The sequence below is a fragment of the Salmo trutta genome, chromosome 35 (assembly GCF_901001165.1).
Source record: "Salmo trutta chromosome 35, fSalTru1.1, whole genome shotgun sequence".
NCBI lineage: Eukaryota > Metazoa > Chordata > Actinopteri > Salmoniformes > Salmonidae > Salmo > Salmo trutta.
This window is the reverse complement of record NC_042991.1, coordinates 17,684,671-17,708,519: the sequence shown is the minus strand read 5'-3', so window position 1 is coordinate 17,708,519 and position 23,849 is coordinate 17,684,671. Positions and strand designations below refer to the sequence as shown.

Below are 23,849 nucleotides of genomic sequence, written 5' to 3'. Positions count from 1 at the left end.
TTTTGCACTTTGGGTCTTGTCCCGCTTTTATTTATTTATACGTGTGTGTGTATATATATATCTCTCTATGAATGAGAGTGCTTTAATAAACTCAGTAGTTTTAAACCTGCGACTGCCTACTCCTCTCTACGCTTGTGACAGTGGGTTTGTGGCTCAGTCTATCTAACTGAACAATGTCTCTCCAGGTGATTTGTAAAGAACCTGTCCACAGGGATGCGGGTTGTGCTGAAATCCCACTACGGCCATGAGATAGACGAGGTGAAGATCATGAGGAAGGACCGCTACCTGGTGGCCCACACCTCTGATACCCTGCTGCTGGGAGACTTGTCCTCCAACAACCTGAGTGAGGTATGACAGCCTGGCCATTCACTGGCAGATGGATAGGGGTTATTTTATATAGGAATTGATGCAAATCTTTCACCATGGTTATTTCTTTACTTGCCTCCACTCGTGTGGTATTGCAGACTAGAATTTGAAGTGAGCAGTTGGAAGAAGATTTAAAACACTAAGAACTAGAAGATACATTGAATTGCCTTCGCTGACTGGTGTCTATTGTAGGCCACCGTCCCCTCTGTGCGAAGTCTCAACATTAAAGCTGGAACAACAACCGTGTAACCAACGGTTATGGATGAAGTTCCAAGGACCTGTTTTAAAATGTTATAATTAGAAGTTTGAGGGCTGTCAGGATTCAGTTTGCTAATATCTGGTTAATTGTGAGTTTAAGGAGCCTTCCTATGCTGGAGTGCTGATATTGAAAATGGCACCTCACCCCAGGTGAACAAAGACCCCTCTGCTGTTCTTTTTTCAGATGGCATGGCAGGGCTCCAAGGGGAATGAGAAATTCTTCTTTGAAAATGAAATGGTACAATTCCCTTCTTCTTTCCCAGTTTTAGCTTTGCCTGCAGTTTTAAAGTGCTCTTGTGAAGAGTTTTCAGCTGCTGCTATCCCAACTTATGAATTAGAAATACCCATCATGCACCTGTTGCTTCTTCAACATAGGAATTCTGAATTGTCTCTTAGTAGGGAGTCAGCTGCTGGCTGACTGTGTTGTGACAGGTGTGTATGATTTGCAACACTGGGGGCGCTGATGCTGGTGGAGTACGACAGCAACAACATGGGATCAGTGAGAACTGAGTTCATGAACCCACATCTCATCCGGTTGGTGTTCACCCATTCTCCTCCTAATGCATATTATATAATAGAAAGCAGTTTATGAATTTTCTGATCACTTACTAGCGCCATCATAGACCATTTTTCCAGTCTACTCCAGTAATGTTAAAAATGGTCACTAGGTGGTAGTGTTGAGCTTTGGTTGTACATGACAGTAAGGCATACTTAGTTTGCATGCATAAGAAGGATACGCGTTTTGCATAGAGCTGTCAAGACAGTTTTCAGTGGACAAAGTTAGTCATTACAAATCCATCCTACTGTATTTAGGCTGTCAAGATTGTCAGATTGGAGTTATTTCTGTGCTAATGGTTGTAGGTTCAGGCTGGTATTAACATTCCTCCTGAGCTCCTCGATCTTTCTGCCTCACTCTGTCTGCATCTTTAGTGTTTGTCTCAATGAGCGCAAACAGAAGGGAGTTGAAGACAGCAAAAAGTTAGCCTACCTGATTGACATCAAGACCATTGGTAAGTGTGTTTGTGGAAGGTGAAGCTATGAATATGTATGATGCAGAGAGTATGCTCCCTGAGACCGAGGACATAAAAACAGGATTTCTGTGCTGCAGAAATATATTTTCAGGTTAAGCCAAGGTTATGACTGTGGGGCTTGTTGACTAGTAACTTTAATTCTCAGACCAAAAATACATGGACTTTTGTATTTCCAGAAGTGTTATTACTATTACTATCTATTGAAGTGATTTGCAGCCAACTTGCCCATGTGAAGTAACTGCTAAATCTTTGAATTAAGTGTTTGCAACCTTTACCCTCAGCCCCAGTTCCAGCCCAGCCCACCACTCCACTCTTATTGTAGATAAAGAGTGTCTAACACACAACGATGCTGACTTGCCCCTTTATGTGATGGAGGATCCCCATTCATGTGGAGGCAGGGGTGCCGCTTCGCTCAACCTGGCCCCCACGTTGCTTAGGTATTGATTAGGTAAACGACCGTTTGATTGTAGCGGGCCCTCCCCCTCTTCCTTCTCTCCCCTGGAGCAGCCTGAGACGCCGGGCCCTGTGAGGGCCGGTACAGAGAGATACTGAAACAAACGGGCATATGCCGCTTTCTGAGAACGATGCCTTTCAATTAGGTGTTGACCCCACGGCAGGCCGAGCGTGTGAGGTGGCGAGCGGCTGTGTTAAGTCTGAATCACCGCCCAAGCAGCGCTGAGCTGAGCACCATCTGCCCTGTCCACTTCCTGTGCTAATTAAGTCCAGGGATGTCCTTCTGTCGGCTGCCGAGCTGTTTTTTATTTTTAGGTGGTGAAAATGAGAAGCAACCTCCATCCAATTTATTTCTCCCCCTTGAAGGACAAGCGCAGTTATTTATTTTTCCCTCCCTCGCATTGTCAGTTGTGTACTTAACCTGCTCTGAAAGTGTAAATTGGAAAATGTTTTTTTAGCCATGTTTCTCGGAAGCTTAATTACAGAATAAAAGGAGAGGCAGTGCCAGGCCTCTGTCAAATGATTTATGAGAGAATCATAGATGTGTTTGTTAGTGAATGGCTGCTGACTGTGAACATTGCCATATTCATATTTCATTATGTCTTTGTTCTGTTAGCCCATCAGTCACAACATATTTTTATTTTATCTCTGTCTCTAGCAGATGGATAGATATATAATGTGGCTTTAAACGTGATACACCACCTCTCACCTTAGTACAATCACTCTGGAGTGGAATGTTTTCTCTGTCTCCCTCAGCCGCCCGTCAGTGATTGATACTATGGCCTACAGGCACAGCTCAGGTAATCTTCTCCCTCCCACTCAGTGGATTTGGCTGGCGGTTACAACCTGGGAACCATCAGCCACGACTCCAAGACTGACTGGTTGGAGCTCAACTAGATGGGGTGCAAGCTGCTTTCAGGTACAAGAAACTGCGGGTGAGGCAGCAGCTCAAAGTAACGGGCTGCCTAGAGGTATGCCTGTTTGATGTGCTCGCTCTGGGGCAAAGGATGCCTACCATTTTTAATTGGGAATCCCTTTGGGAGCTTCTAACTGAGAAGTGACAAATTTTACTCATACACGGTGTAAAAAAATATTAAGAACACCTTCCTAATATTGATTTTCACCCCCTTTTGCCCTCAGAACAGCCTCAATTCGTCGGGGCATGGACACTACAAGGTGTCGAAAGCGTTCCACAGGGATGCTGGCCCATGTTGACTCCAATGCTTCCCACAGTTGTCAAGTTGGCTGGATGTCCTTTGGATGGTGAACTAGTCTTGATACACACGGGAAACTGTTGAGTGTAAAAAACCCAGCAGCATTGCAGTTCTTGACGCAAACGTGTGCACCTGGCACCTACTACCATACCCTGTTCAAAGGCAAATCTTTTGTCTTGCCCATTCACCCTCTGAATGACACACAATCCATGTCTCAATTGTCTCAAGGCTTAAAAATCCTTCTTTGACCTGAAGTGGATTTAACAAGTGACATCAATACTGGATCATAGACTAACCAGGTGAATCCAGGAGAAAGCTGTCTTGGAAAGATGTTCAGTGCACTCAGGGCATGTTTTGCTATGGTTTAGAATTTGTTGTAAAGGACCCAGTAGACCTTGATTTCTAGTTTTGACCCTGCTCTGATTTGAGTTTATTTGATTCCTTGCATCACTGGCTGGTCCTCTCTCCCTCCCTGAGCTCCACCTGTATGACATAGAGAGCAGCATTAAAACCACGGTGTTGAGTTTCTGCTCCTACGTGCGGTGGGTTCCCAGCAGTGACGTAGTGGTGGGCCAGAACAGAGGTGACCTGTGTGTGTGGTACAACATCGACAGCCCAGAGAAAGCCACCATGTCCCCCCTCAGGGTGAGAGAGGGAGGTCCTGGCCAACTCATGTGCTACTGTTCCCTCACAGTAGGCTAGCTGGCAAGGCCTAGCGTCACCTTGTGGGCTGGGCTGACTCCACTACTTTCTATTTATAGACCAGACCGTGAAGTTTAGTACCCGCTTCAACCCAATGTGACCGACTGTGAGCTGCTCTTCTTTTTTACCCCCCAGCCATTCAGAAACATTCATTCCTCTTAAAAAAGAAATGTTACCCCTTTTTCTCCCCAATTTCGTGGTATCCAATTGGTAGTTAGTCTTGTCTCATCGCTGCAACTCCTGTACGGGCGAAGGTCGAGACCCGTGTGTCCTCCGAAACACAACCCAACCAAGGCCCACACTGCTTCTTGACACAATGCCCACTTAACCCGGAAGCCAGCCGCACCAATGTGTCGGCGAAAACATTGTACACCTGACAACCGTGTCAGCATGCACTGCGCCCGGCCCGCCACAGGAGTCACTAGTTTGCTATGTGACAAGGACATCCCTGCCAGCCAAACCCTCCCCTAATCCGGACCCCTATAAACCCAGGGTCGTTACACTAGTAACTGGTATACGACTCCTTGCCGTTCCTCAAGTTATAACACGTTAGTTGCTTACAGGACCCTGGCAATCTGTGAAATGTTAACGAACTAACCACTATCTGTTAACACATGTTTTCCCTCTACAGTATGTGGTTTTCAGAATGAGAGAATTAGGTGAAAATGCTTGTTAAACAAGTGGATTCAGGGATCAACTGGAGCTGGGCCTGGTTTAAGCTGGATGCCACTATATAGGTGAATGGAACACCACACACTTTCCCTTTTTCTCCCTTTTTCTGGCACATTATAGAACAGATATCCACAGGCAGAAAGTGTACAATGTAGTAATGTGCAGTGTAGCCCAAAGATATAGTTTTTGTTGTGTTGAACTTGACAGTAAGACTGGTGGATGGGGGAATTATACTTTTTTATACTCGGTGTAGTTATTTTTGCACACGTAGCCGTGTGCACTTAATCAATGTCTTTTCTGGCCACTATAATAGAGCAAAAATACAATGCCTGTTTTTCATTATATTTCTACTTTAAAATGTTTTTTTTTCCAGTGCAATATTTGTGTGGTCACAAGCGTTCTATTATTAAGGCTGTCATGGCTAACTGCAATATTAGTGTATTGTTTATTCTTGAGTGCCATTTGCAGTAAAGTCTAGGCAACAAATAACATTGGATTGCTTTCTTTTCATTTTTTAGCTGTGAGTTAGGTTCACATTAACCTCTTTTACGCACAGAGACTGATCATGTAGATTATGTTCTTTGTTTAATAAGTTTAAAACCTGCATTTCCCTCTATCAGGGATTTTTTTTGCACGTTTCAGTGAAGAAGAAAAAGTCGCCTTTTTGGGCCCTCACCAGTTTGCATCCCTGAAGAATGCAGTAGGTTTTTTGCAATGCATGAAAGTGGCAGCTAGTGTTGAGATTATTACTATATTTGTTGCTAAATTGGTTTTGATTAGATCCCTCATTGTGCAACATCCATGCAAGGGCGGAATTTGTGGGTTTAAAATGCAACTATTTCGGTATGCATTCCACACTCATTTTGAAAGAAATGCTGTGTCCCCTATTTGAAGTGTATGTAGTCTATTTCGACAACCAGCACTTTTAAAAAAAATGTTTTTGCATGGTCGAACTGTTACCGTATAGCTTCAAAAATAATGTGATTCAGTTATGTTTTTACTTGTATTCTTTGTGGGTCTCTCCTGCTCTGTGTTTGTCACTGGGGATCATCCTGCTGTGTGACTCACGTGTGTGTGTGTGTCTTCCTCAGAGCCACAGCGTTCCTGGAGACTCTGGAGATGTCCTCAGAGACGGAGGACATGTGGAAAACTCTGAGCAAACTGTCCCTGGAGACCCGCCAGCTCCACATCACAGAGAGGTCAGCACAATTGGGGGCCCCACACACACGCACTCTCCATACATGCCATTGTGTGTCCCCCAAGGGTGCTCAGCAACACTAGGCTTATCTTCTAATGCAGTCTTTTCTATACCCTTCCCTCCGTTTTAACTTGTGAAAAGTGACTCGTCTCCTGTGAAGATGTTTAGCCTAGAGCAGCCCCTCCCTTCAGTGGTTTTCTGAGCTGTGTGTGTGACTGGGGGGCAGAAATAGTACAAAGCCAAGCAGCTCATCCAGAGCTGAGTTTACTCTGTAATACTCATGTAGAGAAGTCTCTCTCTTAATAGGACATTTAGCACCACCAGAGCAAGTTTTCGTCATTTCTCCCTTATTATAGGCATTTTCCTTCTATTTTTGGGGGGTGAAAGTTAGATTTGACTGTAGCATCAATAATGCGGTGAGATTTCGTTATGTATGTAGTTTGATTTGCATAAATGCAGGAAAAAGTTTTGTCCGGAGAGGAGAATGTAAATGAAGGAGGGTGGTTTGCTAATAAAATGGCGAGCGCAGCTTATTAGCGTGATGCAACTTCTCTGAAAGAGCTGGTAATGCAGCCGCCCAGGTTATAAGCCATTGAAACATTCTTGTGTTAACCCTGGTGCTGGAGCATGGCTGTTGTTTTAGAGCTTTAAGTTTATCTGTAAACATTTGTTTATCTGTAAACATTTGATTTTGCTGCACCCTCAGTGTCCCTTAAGCCATTTTTGTGTGTTTCTTTTAGGTGCTTTGCTGCCTTGGGGGATGTCTCCAAAGTTCGCTTTCTGAACGAGACTAACAATATCGCTGACCAAGTCTCAAAGGAATGGTACAGAGTTCTACCAAGTCAAAGTACGCCTTACCATGCTGGACAAGAACTACAAGCCAGCAGAGTTGTACTATATGCAGCAGGTAAGAGACCATGAATCTGGAGAGTTTGATCTGAGACTTGCAGAGACTCCCAGGCTCATGTATAATTAAGTGTTGTGTGCTCTGTACAATGCCATTGATGAGGTGATGGAGAAGTATCGGGAGCTTCACATGTGGGACGACTGCATGGCTGAGGCCAAGGTAAACCAGTACTGAGAGACCCTGTAGTACCCAGTACTCATGGACTTTGAACTAGACTCAGTCTCTGTCTTCCCAGGGCCACCCAGAGCTGAACAACCTGCGTCACAGCTACTACCAGTGGCTGATGGAGACCAACCAGCATGAGAAGGCTGGCGAGGTCAAAGAGGGGGAGGAGGACTTCATGGGCGTTGTCTACCTCAAGGTGGGCCTACCAGCCAAGGCTGCCCGATTTGGCTATGGGCCGTGAGGAGCTGGTCTCCAACAGTGACATCCTCAGTAGAATCGCTGCTGCCCTCATCAGGGGAGAGTTCTAGGAGAGGGTGGGTGTCATGACCGCTGCGAAGTCACAAGGCGAACTCAACGGCTGCCGTTAACATTACACTAGGCCTCTTCAAGACAACGTCGCTTGTCTTCCAGCGACAGAGGAGAAGTTAATGAGATTAGTGGTTGTTTAGATCCCCTCTCCGGTGCTCCTGATGGAGAAGTTCTGAGAGACTCGACTTGATTGTCTGGCAATGTGATTTGTGTGTGATAGAGAAGTTGGCTTGTCTTTTGTGAGGCAGCAGAAGTTGGTGCAGAGAGAGACAGATGTGCAGTGTTCTAGCTCTGTGTACACCCTGATTCTCAGTGCTGATTAAGATCTTACTCTGGGCCATGGATGACTCCTCAGAACAGATGTCAGGGAAGGTGTCTGTGCGTCTTAATAAAGGATGTGCTGGGAGGGATGTTAGTCAGCCCTCTGTTTTCTCTCTGTCTTTCACTCTCTTCTCGCTCTGTCCGTTTTTTCTCTGAGTTTCTCTCTGTGTTTCTGTCTCTCTCTCTGCTCTTGAACCATCTGGTTATGGACCAGAGGTCCTGAGATGCTCTAAGTGTCTAAATGAGAGGGAGGAAGTTGAATTGAAAATAAGTAACTTTTCTCTCCCCTATCATCAGGAAGATCTGTTTGAGAAGATCAGGAGCCACCAGAGGGCCCTGGACTGCTACCACAAGGGCCACGCCTTCAGGAAAGATAACCTCCACCTGCTGTGTCAGGCCTAACGTATTCATTAACATCACCTATTCGGTAGTGTTATGTATTACTTCTGTAGTTAATGGCCCAATGTTGATGGTGGGTTTTATACTGGTTTAGAGAATTCATTGCAAACTATATTGATGTGAATGTAACTGGGACGTCTTTCCCAGAGGGTAGTTGTGTAGCTGGCTCGTGTTGCCTTCCCAACTGACGTGGTGAAGCTGGAGGAGGAATGGGGAGACTACCTGGTCCAGCAGAGACGAATGGACGCTGCCATCAACCATTACATCGAGGCTGGGTGCGTCAGCTCTGCTGTCTGCCCATAAGTTAATCCAAGGAGGGAGGGAGTGATATAGAGAGGAAAGAAAGAGATGAAAGGAGTGGGAAACAGGAGGAACTGGTGTGAGGGGTTTGTTTATGAAGTGAATGATTAATTTCCTGTGTAATCAAATGGAGGTGGTGTTCATTAGGCAGCGCCAGGGCTTCAGTCCCCAGGGTAGGCTGCTTTAGATAGCACATTGGATGGCTGGCCCTCTGTTAATACTGTGGTGGTCTGACTGACTGGCAAAATGGGCCTCGCTAAAGCTCCATCTCCTACTAATCACATACTGCTGGGAATCAACACTTAGGAATCAAATAAAGAAATAGCCAATAAAAGTGGATGTGTAGAGTACTTTGACAGGATCCTGACATTAAGTAGTGCCAGCCTAGTCTTAATTGCTCCCTGGCTGGGCTGGGCATTGCCTATTAGTTTCTCCATGGGGATGAATAAGGTTGCTTTGTATTGTGTTCTTTGATTAGTTCAATGTCCTTCAGTGGTGCAAACGCTTCATCGACCCCTTTGCTCTCCCCCTCCTCTCCTACACCTTTGTTGTCTCTCTATCATAGTTGTTCCTCAAAGGCCATTGAGGCAGCTATAGGCGCTCGCCAGTGGAAGGCGGTCCATATCCTGGAGTTACAGGAAGACCGGTCAGGAGGGAAGTACTACCTGATGATAGCCCAGTACTACTCCTCCAGCCAGGCGTGTGAGGTAAGAGGACAGAGTGATGACCACAGCCTCATTCCAACTGTTCTGATAAGTCAGGGCCCTGGCAGCTGGCGATGTCTGCTTTTTCCAGACCAGACTCCATGCTGCCTCTGTGCTGCGTGAGCAGCGTGTTTGCAGAATTTAATTAAAGTATTGATGCAGTACTTTGAGAGCTGGAATCCAGAGATTCATGCATCTCTCTCGCTCTGTGGGAACCCAGGTTGCAGAGCCCCTGCTTGTGAAGAGACCACATCAAAGATGCCATTGATATGTTCACAGTGGCTGGGAGGTGGGAGCAGGCTCATAAGGTATGTATCCTCAATGTCCCATCTCGTCATCTGGCTCGCCCTGTTTCAATTGCCAGGGGGTTGATTGAAATGGGAAACACTGCTGTGCTTTCTATGTTTTAGTTGTAGCAGACCTGTGTGTTCTTTTAAAGTGGGATTAGGAGTGAATTGTGGTGGGAATCAAAGTGAGTTAGTGATCTGGCTAAACACACACACACACACATTGTCACCTACTTTGTAAACAGCGGGTGTGGACTAACAGTGAAATGCTTACTTACAGGCCCTTCCCAATAACGCAGAGCTAAAAATATAAAAGCTTATACCAAGTGTATTTATAAAGCCCTTTTTACATCAACCGATGTCACAAAGTGCTATACAGAAACCCAGCCTAAAACCCCAAACAGCAAGCGATGTAGAAGCACGGTGGCTAGGAAAAACTCCCTAGGAAGGCAGGAACCTAGGAAGAAACCTAGAGAGGAACCAGGCTCTGAGGGGTGGCCAGTCCTCTTCTGGCTGTGCTGGGTGGAGATTATAACAGAACATGGCCAAGATGTTCATAGATGACCAGTAGGGTCAAATATTAATAATCACTGTGGTTGTAGAGGGTGTAACAGGTCAGCACCTCAGTAATAAATGTCAGTTGGCTTTTCATAGGAGATCACTTAGAGTTTGACAGCAGGTGGAGTAGGAGAGAGTTCGAAAACAGCAGGTCCGGGACAAGGTAGCACATCCGGTGAACAGGTCAAGGTTCCATAGCCACAGGCAGAACAGTGAAACTGGAGCAGCAGCATGACCAGGTGGACTGGGGACAGCAAGGAGTCATTAGGCCAGGTAGTCCTGAGGCATGGTCCCTGTGCTCAGGTCTTCTGGGAGGGAGGGAGAGAGAGAATTAGAGGGAGCATACTTAAATTCACACAGGAAGCAGGATAAGACAGGAGAAATACTCCGGAGATATAAATATAATAACACAAGGAATAAATGCACAATGAGTATATCTAACTTGGCTATGTACATGGGGTACCAGTACTCACACTCACACATTGTGTGTCCTAGCTGGCAGCGAAATGTATGACCTGGAGTACGTGTCGGCTCTGTACGTCAGCTGAGCCCAGGACCTGGAGAGAGAGGGGAAATACAAGGAGGCAGAAAGGTAACCTCTCTCTCATGACCCTGTAAAACAACACATTTCACTGCACCTAACCTGTGTATGTGACAATGAAACATATTTTATGTAATTTCCACTCCCTCTCTTCTTCCCCACTCTTCTTCCCTCCCTATCATTCATTACCCTCTGTTTTACACCCGTATCAACCACAACCCTGCTGCCAAATTCATGATGGATTTTATCACGTCAAAGGCAAAGTTTTCCGACATTGTCTTATAGGGCCCTGCTTATATTTCACTCACATCCAGAAAATTGTCGGTCGCAGTTCAGGTCAAGGTCCGACTACAACAAATTGACAAACAAGTGTTCATTTGCCGAGCACTGATAGCAAATTGGACTTTAATAAGGTCTGTGCTGTGTTGTGACGACCTCCAGTCTATCTGCCTCAAAAGGAGCCTGTGTCTTTCCATATTAGACAGAGTAATCTCCCTCATGCTGCAAGCCTGCCACAAAGTCTGTCACCACGTGCCCCAAACTCTGTCATCTCAATACTTGCCTCTCTTTTTGATCTCTCCTGTGAGAAATGTGGAGCAACATTAATCAATAAAGGGCAACTTCATTTTTTTGAGGTGAAATTATATTTTCTTCTGATGCCTAATTTGCAGTTTATGTATTCAGAGATTAAGAATTACTCAATCTCCGTGCATAGCAATGCAATCAGGTGTGTGTGTGTGTGCCTGGAATATCGGCAGGCTGTTTGCGACAGTGGAGAAGCCGGACCTGGCCATCACTATGTATAAGAAGAATAAAATGTTTGACGACGTGATTCGCCTGGTGTCCAAACATCACCCAGATCTACTGGCTGAGACTCACCTGGCTAAGGTCAGCGATAGGGGGCGCTGTCCAACGAGAAAATATAAACATCTTATGGGTATCATTCTGAAAAAATTCTTATGAGAGAGGCTCAAGGTGATTTAGATCAGCCAGGATAATCAGGTTAAGTCTGACTTCCCTATTTATTCCAAGAGTTTGAGACAGAGTCCAGGTTTTCAGAAGCAGAGTACCACTATATGGAGGGCCAGGAGTGGAAGGCTGCAGTCAACATGTATTGTCAACGACATGGAGGAGGCCTACAGGGTACGTGTCCACACCACTAACAAAGTTGACCTGAGAGCCCATGATACGGGGAGTCAACAGCAGGACTGTGTGACTGTAACATCCCTGGCTTGGCCTGTATCAAAGACGGTGGTCTGTGCTAACAGACAGAGCAGAAGTAGCACAGGGTGGATGTGTTACGCTGCAAGACCTCTCCTAACACTCTCTAACAACATCCTCACCTGGCTGCAACCATGCTACTTCTGCTCCCTCCTTTCTGGCCCGCCATTGGACCAATAGAGAGGCACATAAATGCACATCCTCTTTATTTAACACTTAATTGTACAGTAATTTATTAAGAGTTCCAGTATCTAACTCTCTGTATGTAGCTGTTTCACTCTCTCTTGCTCTTCTCTGTGCTGTGAGGGGCACGTGAGGTGATTGATGGTGGGAGCGTCTGGCATATTTATCAGTTGTTCCTGCTCCTCTTCCGTGTGTGGCAGGTGGCGAGCAGCCAGTGCCCATAAGCAGGTGGCCTACCTGTGGGCCAAGAGTCTGGCAGGGGAGGCTGCTGTCAAAGTTTGGTCTGCTGAAGACCTCCGTCGGCTTTGCAGCAGACAACTGGTGAGTGGATCAATGCACTGGACTGCACTTTACTGTACTGCCTGGAACCTCAAGCTCTTCAATACCGTTGACAAAGTGATGAAGAATCTCCCTGCAGTTAAATTCTGATCACTGGGAGGTACTTGACGAACTATCTGATGTTTCTGTTCTGGGATTGACACAATACCAAGCCTGCCTTATAATGCCCAACAAGTTCAAATTTAAAACCATTTATTTCATAGTCTGAAGCGTTCAACAAGACATAAGCTATTAAGACCTTCCTCATGTATTCCTATGTGAGGAGTCTGTTGGTGCTGTACAGTAGATTGTGGTCATGATTCTTCTCTTGTCCTCTCTCAGCTCCTTTGACTTTGCCTGTGAACTGGCTCGTCTCTCCACCAAGAACACCATCCCTGAGATCCACCTGAAAAATGCCTTAATGTTGGAGGATCAGATATAATACCACAGCTTATGCAATCCCAACACACACACACGCTCACGCCACAACTCCTCCTCGTCCTCCCAATCACACACTCAAGGTTACTCTGCAGCTTGCATCATCTCAAAGATGAATACAAAAAATTCTCCATTGCCGGCCCAAATTTGTGTCTGAGCTCTGTTTCCGCAGACATTGAATGTCACGCATGCATTATTAATCCCTCCAACGCCGAGCACTGAGCTGTGATAATGTTTCATTTTTCAAGGGCAAGTTCGCTGAAGCCGAGACAGAGTTCATCAAAGCGTGGAAGCCAGAAAGAGGCGATGCTGATGTAAGTATATCAGGAGGTCTTCGCCAGATAGCAAGAGGTGCTGGCATGTGTCCCCTACAGAAGTCAGCGCTTCAAGCCTTCCTTAGTAGACTTCAAACGGAGCGCCGGTGCCAGCGCAGCCCTTTCAGAACTTCCTGTCACTTCTCTGAACATTGGTTATAGACCACCTAATAAGTGTGTGAGATGTGGTGCAGGCAGGTTTGGTTGGAGGGGAGCTCAGCTCTCACTAACATGTAGCTGAGGAACGCTCAGCCCCGTTCTCTTATAGTGGAGTTGACATTTGATAACTGGTCGTGTGATCTGCTTTGTTTGCCCTTCCGCGCGTGGGGTGCTGAAATTCATACTTTTAATAAAGTTTTTTTTTTGTGAATACAACCAGACTTTTTTCTGGTTGAGGGTTAAGGGTTGGGGTTAGGGTAAGAGTAGGGGTTAAGGTTAGGGTTTAGGGTAGGGACGTCCCAAGGATCTTGAATTACACAGATCCAACTGAATCTCAGCTTACGTAGTACGAGCAATGCGGAAGATGTCGGTGATTGTATTTGCAAATGTATTTATTTTTTATTCAAGTATGAATTTCAGCACCCCGCGGAAGGACCCCAGTTGTACAGGACAAACATGGGTACAGGTAGGCGTATTCAGAGAACGGAGCATTCTTCAGCTAGTAGAGGAACTGGAGCCTTGAGCCTGTTTGATCTCTATGCTGTGGAGAGTATAGGTTGGGAGACCTATAGTATTAGTGCTACTGGGAGATAACATCATGAGTCACGTTGTCTAGTTGATATCAGCTGGAGCGCTTTAATCTGTTAATATCAAGTATTTTAGAGTTTGCTGTCTTCAATTTGATCAATATAACATTGTAACTTGGAGCTCTAACAAAATGAAGAGGGAGGTTAACTCCTAGCCGGGGGTGTCCCTTACAGGTACGTCCATAACCTGGACTGGGTTAGAGCCCGGAGGGTGGGGGGTAGGCCAACGACCCGGACAGTGTGTCAGACGAGCTGGTTGGCCAGGCCAAGTTCTGTTTTAAACAGAAGGACTTTCACAAGGCTGAGGCCTTCCTTCTCTGGGCTCAGAGGCCAGAGCTGGCCATTTAAGTAACACAAAGTAAGAGACTGTCTTTTATGTTTGAACTGGGCAGAACTGACACTCCAGACTCCTCATTGACAGTCTAGAGCTGACAGGGTTGGTTTGAAAGAGTACTTTGGAGATGTGAATGAATCAAACCATTTGACTCAGACTGTCCTTCGTGAGGTTGAATACTTTAAATTAGGAATTATTTCTGTCATTAAAAAAAACAGTTAAATTTATGCAAAAAGCCACAGTGATTATATATATATTATATAGTGAGCCTTCATCATTCTTAATCAGAGGGTTCATATTCTAGTCAATTCATTATTCTCTGTGTTCTGGAAGTCTGGGGGTAGCTTTACAGAGAACACTACAGGTTAAACAGAATGCAATGATCTGTAATGTTTTCATTACATTATTCACACTTCATTTGGCTGGATATGCTTCACAGAGTTGGATGCCCCCTGGTACTGAGTGCTGCTGCTGTTGGTGTTTTGTTGTCTTAGGACGTGGAGATGTGGAGTGATGCCATGCGGATCTGTAAAGGGTACCTTCCCAACAAGCTGAGCGTCCTCCAAGAGGAGTACGAGAAGGAGGCTGCCAAGAAGGGCTCCCGGTGAGCAAGACTCACTCCAACAACATCTGTTTTTACCATCCTTTTTCCTGGTTTATTATCCCATTTAACATGTTTGTTTGTGGCTTTGGAGAGGCAGAGAAAACGTGTCTCGACGTTGCATGTTAACAGAGAAGGAGAAGAGAAACTGTCATGTACACACAGTTTGTGTCGTGGTCTGTTATTAATCTAGATGTGCATTGGGTTGATTCTTTATTAAACATTGGCAGCTTTTTATCCTGAATTAAATCCATAATGAGCAGCTCATTAAAGTGCAGACACGCAGGGCCTCCATCAATCTCCAACCATCAGCTCCCTGCTTTTAATGACTTGTGGGAAAAGATCAAAGCCTCCGTCATAAAGAAAGGGGGTGAAAGGAAGAGACATTTATTTTGCGCTCTTTAGTTCAGTTCCTAATTGAGAGTAATTCAGCCCTCTGATACTGTCAATCATGCTCAATTGAGAGCCAGAACACTCTAACACATGTTGCCATTCACTTTGACTCTTGTCTCTGTCTTATAACATCACAAGGGTTGAGTTTGTAACGCATGGGAGGAGAGGGAGAGATAGGATTTTAATGAGAGAAGTGTGCGCTGTGTATTCTTGTATTTGTCTTCGAAGCCTGAATCCTTAATCGCAGACAGACATGTACTGTATTCTGTCTGTTCTTAGAATGGGCTTCCAAGTCTTATGTTCTAGTTCTGTTATTCCCTTCACTTCCATCTGGCCTGTTAATCACCAATGCGTCTCAGTTATTGCTAATTCATAATGCCAAGGAGGACATGTAAATGTCTTACTGATGTGTGTTCTGTCTGTGTGTACGGAGGGGTGGAGCAAGCTGGGGAATGGGAGCAGTCTGGGGAGTACGCCCGGGCCGTAGAGTGTTACTTCAAGGTTAAAGACTCCACCAACGACCCCCCCTCGTGGAGAAGTGCTGGATGAAGGTACACAATAAAGCCCCAGGACTGACAATGAATGTCACTATAACACAACCCACACATGCTGTCCTTGCAAACCGACTGGTGTAGTGTCACTTGTGTTTCTGGTTATGAGACAAGCCTCTATCTGTGGCCCTGGATGGACAGTCGTGCCATTTCATATTTCCTGTGTATTTCTGTGCCACTGTCTGTGGCCCTGAGTGTAGCGCCTCAATGTTTCCTGTGTGTGTGACCTCCACCAGGCTGCTGAGTTGGCCATCAAGTTTCTGACCCAGGAGAGGGCTGTGGAGGTGATCCACGCTGCGGGCCCTCGCCTCACCCAGCTCTGGATGTACAGGGCTGTGAGTCACCGCACACTTCCTGCTGTGGATCCCTCAATACTAACGGCCTCTTGATATTGATCAGTCAGTGTTATTTTGTACATGCATGGTTTCAGGCTACTGGATGTCAACTGGTATGTGGAAATTCTATTGAAGTAATTACAGCAATTTCATGCTATTTAGAAGGTTTATTTATATTGATTTGACATGGAGTGTGGAAGACAGGTGTCCAGTCAATGATTGCCACGACGGGACCATTATGTATGTACCTGTTCATAGCTAGTCTTGAACAAATACAGTATGAATGTTCATCTTTCAGTCCTTCAAAATGTTTGAGGTCAAATAATCTGTCTTTTAGAAAGATTCAGTGAAAAAGATTTAGGGAACGTGACTACATTCTGTAACAGGTTTCATCAATCTAAAGGGGTGGAAGCCGCTCTGCCAACGGAAAGCGAGTGTGTTGATCAAAAATGACAAGGCATCCCATGTTTTATGCCTATTCTCTGGCGTCCTTCAAGCATTCTTTTTCGATGCCAAATGTTTTATTTTCCTCCGGCGGCTGAGCTGTACCTCACCCTGGACCTAATTAAGGAAGCCATAGATGCATTCATGGAGGGAGAAGAATGGAACAAAGCCAAGAGAGTGGCCAAGGAGCTGGATCCAAGGTGAGCCTGTCTACAACGCTGCCTGGTCACCCCTGACAACAAGCCTATCCGGTTAGAATACCACCTCTGTCATTAGGCTACAGCTAGGGGAAATCAGTGTGTCAGTCAGAGGCCTCGCAGACATCAGTCAGCTGCTGCTGCTCCTAAAAACCAGGGAGACGGAGGGAGATTTAGTGAATGGGATTTGATTCATTTCATCTATTCTGCATGTTGCGTTATAGTCATTTAGGATCTCATCCAGAGTGAACGACAGTAGCTAACTGGTTGATCATTTTTGTCAGTCGATTTTATTAAACATTGTGTTTGTCAAATGTACACGTTTTGACTTAGCTTTGTCTCAACATCCCTGTTTGTTTCAGAGCCTTTATAAAGCGTATATAATCAACGGCTGTCTGTCTGTAGGGAGAACGGACTCCTTCAGACAATGAGGGCTGCTGATGCTCCATAGGCTCTCACTTATTACTGTCGTCCTTTAGTACAGTACATTTGTGCTGTGATTTATCTATCTGGGGAGTATATTACATGGTTACATCGCTTTCTTGTACTCCAGCTCCTGAACACAGTCATTATAGTGCATAATAGAGGACAATGAAGGACATTTAACTTTTCTTCTGCATTGTGCGTCTATCTATTCATGTAGTTTTGAAGATTATGTGGACCAGCGATAGAAACAACATTTGAGAAACCAAGGCAAAGCGGATTCGGTGAGTAGCTCCAATTTAACGCAACTACGTATTGCAAATAATAAGCCTGTTTTTAAGTAATACTTACTCAGCAAGTACCGAGTAACTTGCGATATGTGTCTCCAATGATATAAAAAAATATATATTTTGATTTCAGTAGAAAGTCAGGAAGGGAAGTGTCATTGTGTGGTGGTGTGTTGTAAGATACCTTTCATGTCAGTGTGCCCACCTCTAATTCCTCAACTCTCTCTACCTCCTCCTCACCTCTTTCTCTGCTCTCCTACTATTGAGAGGAGACCATTGAAATGGTGGCCTAGGTTCCATCCACTCAGAAATAAGAGCTAAATAACAAAATGGATCCATATTCCCAGTCCTTGCTCTCTTTGTTATGCCACATTAGACTGGCTCAGTGGCTCTGACTTCTGTAGTTGAATGATGGAAAAAGTCCTGCCTGTGAAACGTGAATGGCAGATTTCGAAGGACGTGTCACTCTGTGTGTATTGTCTGCATAATGCACCAAAGACTTCATAATGTGGGTGTTTGTAACCATCAGGCTAGTTTTAAAAGCATGTTTCAAAGTTTCTGGATGCTAGCTATTACAAGGCTTCCATTGCCTTGTAAACCTACTGAAAGGCTTCCATAGTTTCTTTTGAAGTTTTTCTGTAAGTTTATGCCATATATTAGTTATTTGTGATATTCTCTAATCCTAGCTGGTGGGAGTGGATGTCATGGCAGCTCTGGACATGTATGCTGAGAGAGGCCAATGGGAGAAGTGCATAGAGATCGCCTCTAAACAGGTAGTGACTCTACCATCAACACTCCTGCTTTAGTTTCATTTTCTTTCATCCTTATTTTTGTGTTTTCACAGTTTTATTCCATTACTGTTTTTCTTTTTAATATTTGTAGAATTACAAGGTTCTTCACAAGTGTGTGTGTGTGTGTGTGTGTGTGTGTGTGTGTGTGTGTGTGTGTGTGTGTGTGTGTGTGTGTGTGTGTGTGTGTGTGTGTGTGTGTGTGTGTGTGTGTGTGTGTGTGTGTGTGGACTTGTACGCCACCCACCTGATCAAGGAGGGAGATGCAGAGAAGGTACCCCAGAACTACAAGAGGATCCTGGACCTGCTGAGCCTGCTAGGTAGAGACAGCGCTGAGTCCTTCCGCATGTGGGCTGACCTGAGAGACGTAATGCTGCTGCTGAGTACAGGTCCAGAGGGAGACAGCGCTGAGTCCTTCTGCATGTGGGCTGACCTGAGAGACGTAATGCTGCTGCTGAGTACAGGTCCAGAGGGAGACAGCGCTGAGTCCTTCTGCATGTGGGCTGACCTGAGAGACGTAATGCTGCTGCTGAGTACAGGTCCAGAGGGAGACAGCAGACGAGAGTGACAGGTCACAACGTGCTGTATAGCAACCACACGTATTGGCCCTATGCATAGTCTCTGTGTGTAGTTGCTATGTAATGACAGTTTTAAAGTAGTGATTTTATTTGTATTTTTTTTAAAGTCTCGTTGTCTATCTGTTTGCAGTGTGAGTTGCTGACCAGGTCTTTGAGCAGATGCTGCTGTTGTCTCACTAACACGCCACGCGCTGCCAGGGGGGTTGACCAACCGTTATATACACTGGCTGAACAATCATTAGCAACACCTGCTCTTTCCCTGACATGGCTCTGGATTCACCTGGTCAGTCTATCATCCCTTACTGATGTCGCTGATGACATAAGTGGTTTATGTGAGAAGTACAGGCCGGGAACGTTTTACTCCGAGTTACTCTGACAGGTAGGCCTACACTATATAATGTAGGCCTACCTGTCAGGGTAACTCGGAGTAAAACGTTATATAGTGTTTTTATGCAACTTTTCTGTGCCATAAAATTCATCAATAGGATATTAACTAGTTAAAAGATCACATTTGGGATCTGGCTAATGATTAGCCCAATAGGGTAAATGCAGATAGGCAACCCCATGCTTCAGCCTATTTATTTGCTTTTTGCTGCGTCAGTTGCATACCTGATAATATGGACCATGCATAGGCTATAAACATGGCCCAATATGTTAACATAATTTAACACATTTTTACCAATGTGTTAATGGGTTCATTTCTGGAAGTGGAAATTATATTTTAGATGGTGGCAGCATACTTTATTTTCATTCATTTTGGAGTAGAAGGTCCTTATGCATTGTGTGTCTGTCTATTCATGTAGGTTTGAAGATTATGTGGACCATTATGTGGACCAGCGATTGCTGGAGCCCCCTGGGAACTACTCTGATCAAAGTCCCCTGAGTCTGCTCCTGGTAGGGCCGCTGGAGGTGTTATGAATAATGTTGTGCTCAAACAGCAGTATGAAGTAGCCTATCGCATCATCCATGTTCAGAATTAAACTTTTTGGGAAAATGAACAAAAATTAAATCCTTTTGGAAAATGTCAATCTCTCCCAACTCGCTGAAGAACTATTGATTCTCTACAGGCTGTGGGCTAGGAGAACATGGCCTTTATCTTCCTCAACCACTGCCTGGATCTGTCGGTGAGTCCCCACTCAGCTTTACCTAGGGGTTTCACCTCAACTGGACAGAAATCTGCTGACTTTTTCAGTCAGCATAAAAACTTCACACGTAGCTTATATGATTGATGACAATGTATATTTCATCATATAAACAGTGATGAGTAGCTATCCTGACATTTTCTGTATCCATTGTGTTTTAATTTGATTGAAGATGAGATTATGAGTGAATGTTGTCTTGATACCTTTTGTGGTATTTCCAGGGGATAGATGAAGGGAATCTGGACACTCTGATTTCCAGGACACGGACATCTCCAACGAGGTTTCTGTCCCTGCTAAGCTACACGTCACTAAGGCACAAGTCGATATTGTTTGCTTTGCTGTGTCGTTATGTCTTACATCATGACCTGTCTGAAATGTTGCTGTGTTATGACTCCTGTCTGTGACAGCTCTATATCATGATGTTGTGATGATGTTGGCTTAGCTACAGTATATTACTATTTAATGAGGTGCGTAATGTTGCTGTTGTGTGACTGTCCTGTTATAGTCTTATGATGACGTTATGTTATGAGACTGTTGTTGATGTTGTCATATCCCAGGATGCCCAGCGTGAGGAGATCCGTGACTGGATGATGACGGTGTCCATGGACCAGTGGGTGGCGCAGGTGCTGCCCAATGACGAGAGGGACACCTATGACGCCTCTCTACTGGCAGCCAACACCGGCATCCGCTACCTGCCTTGCATTATCACAGGTGGGTGGGAGAAACCCCCCTTACCCTCTCCCATCTCTATGGCATTACCCGAGTGTCTAGGACTGTACCATCTACTCCAGGGGTGTGAAAAGTCTTTGGTGTGTCTGTGTGAGGGGGCTATTGTTGGAGAGTCTTTGACCTTAGTTAAATATTTTATATATATATATATATATATTTTTTTTACCTTAACTAGGCAAGTTAGTTAAGAACCAATTCTTATTTTCAATGACGGCAGAATGACAGATTCGTACCTTGTCAGCTCGGGGATTCGAACTTGCAACCTTTCGGTTACTAGTCCAACGCTCTAACCACTAGGCTACAATTGCCATGTTATACTTGTAATTTTCTTAGATTCACAAAAGTACATATGAACACCAACATATTTTGTTCTTCTACCTAACTAGTTGATGGCGTGTGTGTGTGTGTGTGTGTGTGTGTGTGTGTGTGTGTGTGTGTGTGTGTGTGTGTGTGTGTGTGTGTGTGTGTGTGTGTGTGTGTGTGTGTGTGTGTGTGTGTGTGTGTGTGTACTGTACTGGCAAGCAAAGCAGAGGTACTGACTCCTGCTTGCTCAGAGGCCAGTCATAACATTACTGACAAGACACAGGTGCATATAACCTGGTACATAGTACGTAAAGATGCAGTGCTATCCAGAGATGCAGGGACTGACCGGCCTTCCACAACACCCAGAGGGCTGTGATGTGTTCAGGGAGGCAGTTAGCAGACCTGTTAATTGGTTGACTAAACATACGACTGTAATGAAAGCTCTCTCTCTGAAAACCCAGGCTATCTGGTCTTGTGGAATGAGATTGAGTTCGAAGGACCTGGCAAGGCAGCTAACAAGGATGACTGGAATACATTTGTAATGGCCTCAAGGGTAAGAAGGGGGTTTATTATGTTAGACCTGTAGACTACATCACTGTGCTTATGACCTCCTCTGCTGATTTAGCTGTTAGTCCATCAGCCCTCACCCACATGAAACACTGGGTTTGATTTAGAATTTATCCACACTTTTGATCACAGGCACTCGTGCAGGTTTAGAATGTACAACATGTAAGGTTGAGTCTTGGAGCAGGGCCCATTTTCCTTTGTGTTTCGTCATCCTTCCTGTGTGTGATTTGGATTACAGTGTGATTTAAGTAAATGGACTAATGTCCACAGAGATTTAAAGACTGGCTTTTTACACGTATATACACACACACACGTGTGATCTGATATGTGATTGGCTAATCTGTGTGTCCTCCTCTCAGACCACTCACAGCCCGGAGTGCCAGGATTTGCTGAAGTTTGTGAGTCTGCGGTGTGGCGGACTCCCCACCTCCGGCTTCTTCTTCCACTGACAGGACCAAGATGCTGAAATCTTCATCCAATGTACCACACACCAGCGTACCCATAACTACAGTAACTTACCATACCGTGCTCTGCTTAGAGCCTCTGCCTACTTCTGAGTTATTTCATCTATCCTCCTCTCCATCTCTGGTTTGGTTTTAGCATTGAACAGTTCACATTCCATAACAATAGACTGTTGAGAAGACCTGCTGTGTTACTGTGCCATACATTTCTGCAGCGCTGACATCAGCACAGTCCTTACTGGCATCCCATTGGCCACTTAGTCCCTGATGTCAGGATTCTGTGTCACCATGGGGATGTCTGTAAAGTTCAGCAGAACATTCTGCTTCTCCTCTGTGTCTGTCCTGTTTTACCTTTAGTTGTGTGTTCATTTCCCCCCATGTTCCTGGTACTGCTGAAGGACTGGAGTAGGCTACAGCCAAAGTGTGTTTTTATTTAGTTGAGGGACTTCAAAGATGCCTTTACACTTCAGGTGATGCATCTTCATAATCAGAAGTGCTGTTATCTGTAATAAGTGTGCTGTGTTCTAAAAGCAAAGTTCCTGTGTGATAGGAGAATTTGACATAATGCACTTTAGAATACTGTATTGGCTTCATGTATTTTTGGATTAAATGCGGTTTTGAATGTATTTCATATGTTGGAAATATAGTTAAATAAAAAATATTCTGCATCAATTTCTTATAATACTCAGGTCTTGGTTATTAGAGCTTTAATATAAGTAAATACATATTAAGCCACCTAGAAAATGGGAGAACTGTTAGGCCCCATTCTTTTTACTCATTTAGTTGTGTGTTCAACCAAAATGACATTTAGTTGCTGAACAGAAAAGGTAGACCACACAGCTCAGTGCATGTATTATCTTATAGCTATTAGTAGACTACCTGCTACTCAATTGGGTTCTAGGTCTATAGAAATGTTATGAATCATCGCACCCTTACCCACTCAGGTGGAGTGATTCCCAGCAGAAGAATACCCCTTGTGGACAAAGGTTATCAGCCACCAAAATGCCCGTTCATGGACATCATTAGAAAGGCCCACCCAAATGCATATCATTCTGATTTTTTAATTTTTTCCCCCCACAATAAAGGTAAAATAACTAGTCTCTTGTAGAGCGAAATGGAACATAACAGATTATAGGACTGTATCTTCATGACAATATTTATTTTAAGAGGGGGTATACAGAAATGAGGTCAGCACAGGTATCAGTTATCTCCTCAGCAAGGTATCACTGAGATATCATCTTTGTGGTAACCCACTCTATTTTGTCTCCATACCTGGCAATATTTTTTAAACTAATTTTCAATATAAATGTTGGTTATTTATTTAGGCCACCTATAGGGTACACTATTCTATCATCCATATAAATTCTACAGAAAATCCTTCATGCTATCTTTTTTTATCCAAAATGATCTGATTTTATAATGAGATTATACCACAAAAACATCCGCGACTAAAGGTTTGGCCTTTTCAAATGCAGGACCCTATTGCCCAGTAGACTTTTACGCAACATAAAACCTGTCATATATGTATGCGTTTTTCTGACTGTGCTTCTTCAGTTATACTTCCAAAGAGAGAGACAGGAATTTCACCATTCAGTAGACCTACTCGCTCAAAGTTATCTATTGGCGGCTCGAGGCTTAAACATTCAGAAAAGCGTTTAAGAAACCGAGGAATGTTTAACTATTCCTTACAGGCCTAATTTTCCGTTTGTCCGATTTTTTTATTGAAAGCAACACAGCGTATTCCGTCAAATCCAAACGTTTTAAATAGGCCTAATTAGAAATCAGTGCATTGATATAACGTTTTTTACCAAGATATTGAAATTGCGTTATGTAACCCATATAGGCAGATCAGGCCTCTCTTCGCTTGTCCATCAGCCTACCTGTACTATATTACCAAACTGACATCGGGAAATGTGACAGAATTTGATACAACAGAACAGCATTCTCGATAAGAATGTAAAATCAGGAATCCTGTGTTATGTCTATGAATTACCATTGCAAAGAAACAGAATAAACTAGCCTATGCAAACCAATTTAAGGTTAAGATGCAAGTGTCCGAACGGACACCCCAACAGTCTTCATGCTATGTCTCAAAATGATTGTAAAACTGC

At 44.4% G+C, this 23,849-nt stretch overlaps 1 long non-coding RNA gene and 1 pseudogene across 1 annotated transcript; both read left to right on the top strand.

Annotated features, from left to right (window-relative positions):
* The first annotated feature begins 71 nt into the window (after nucleotides 1-71).
* LOC115174398 (intraflagellar transport protein 172 homolog) lies at nucleotides 72-22,410 on the top strand (annotated as a pseudogene).
* On the top strand, nucleotides 17,156-20,034 carry LOC115174748 (uncharacterized). Its single transcript, XR_003871833.1, has 7 exons — nucleotides 17,156-17,167; nucleotides 17,857-17,943; nucleotides 18,215-18,529; nucleotides 18,667-18,819; nucleotides 19,340-19,430; nucleotides 19,604-19,660; nucleotides 19,900-20,034. It is a non-coding gene; the product is annotated as an uncharacterized LOC115174748 (long non-coding RNA).
* Nucleotides 22,411-23,849: the final 1,439 nt, after the last annotated feature.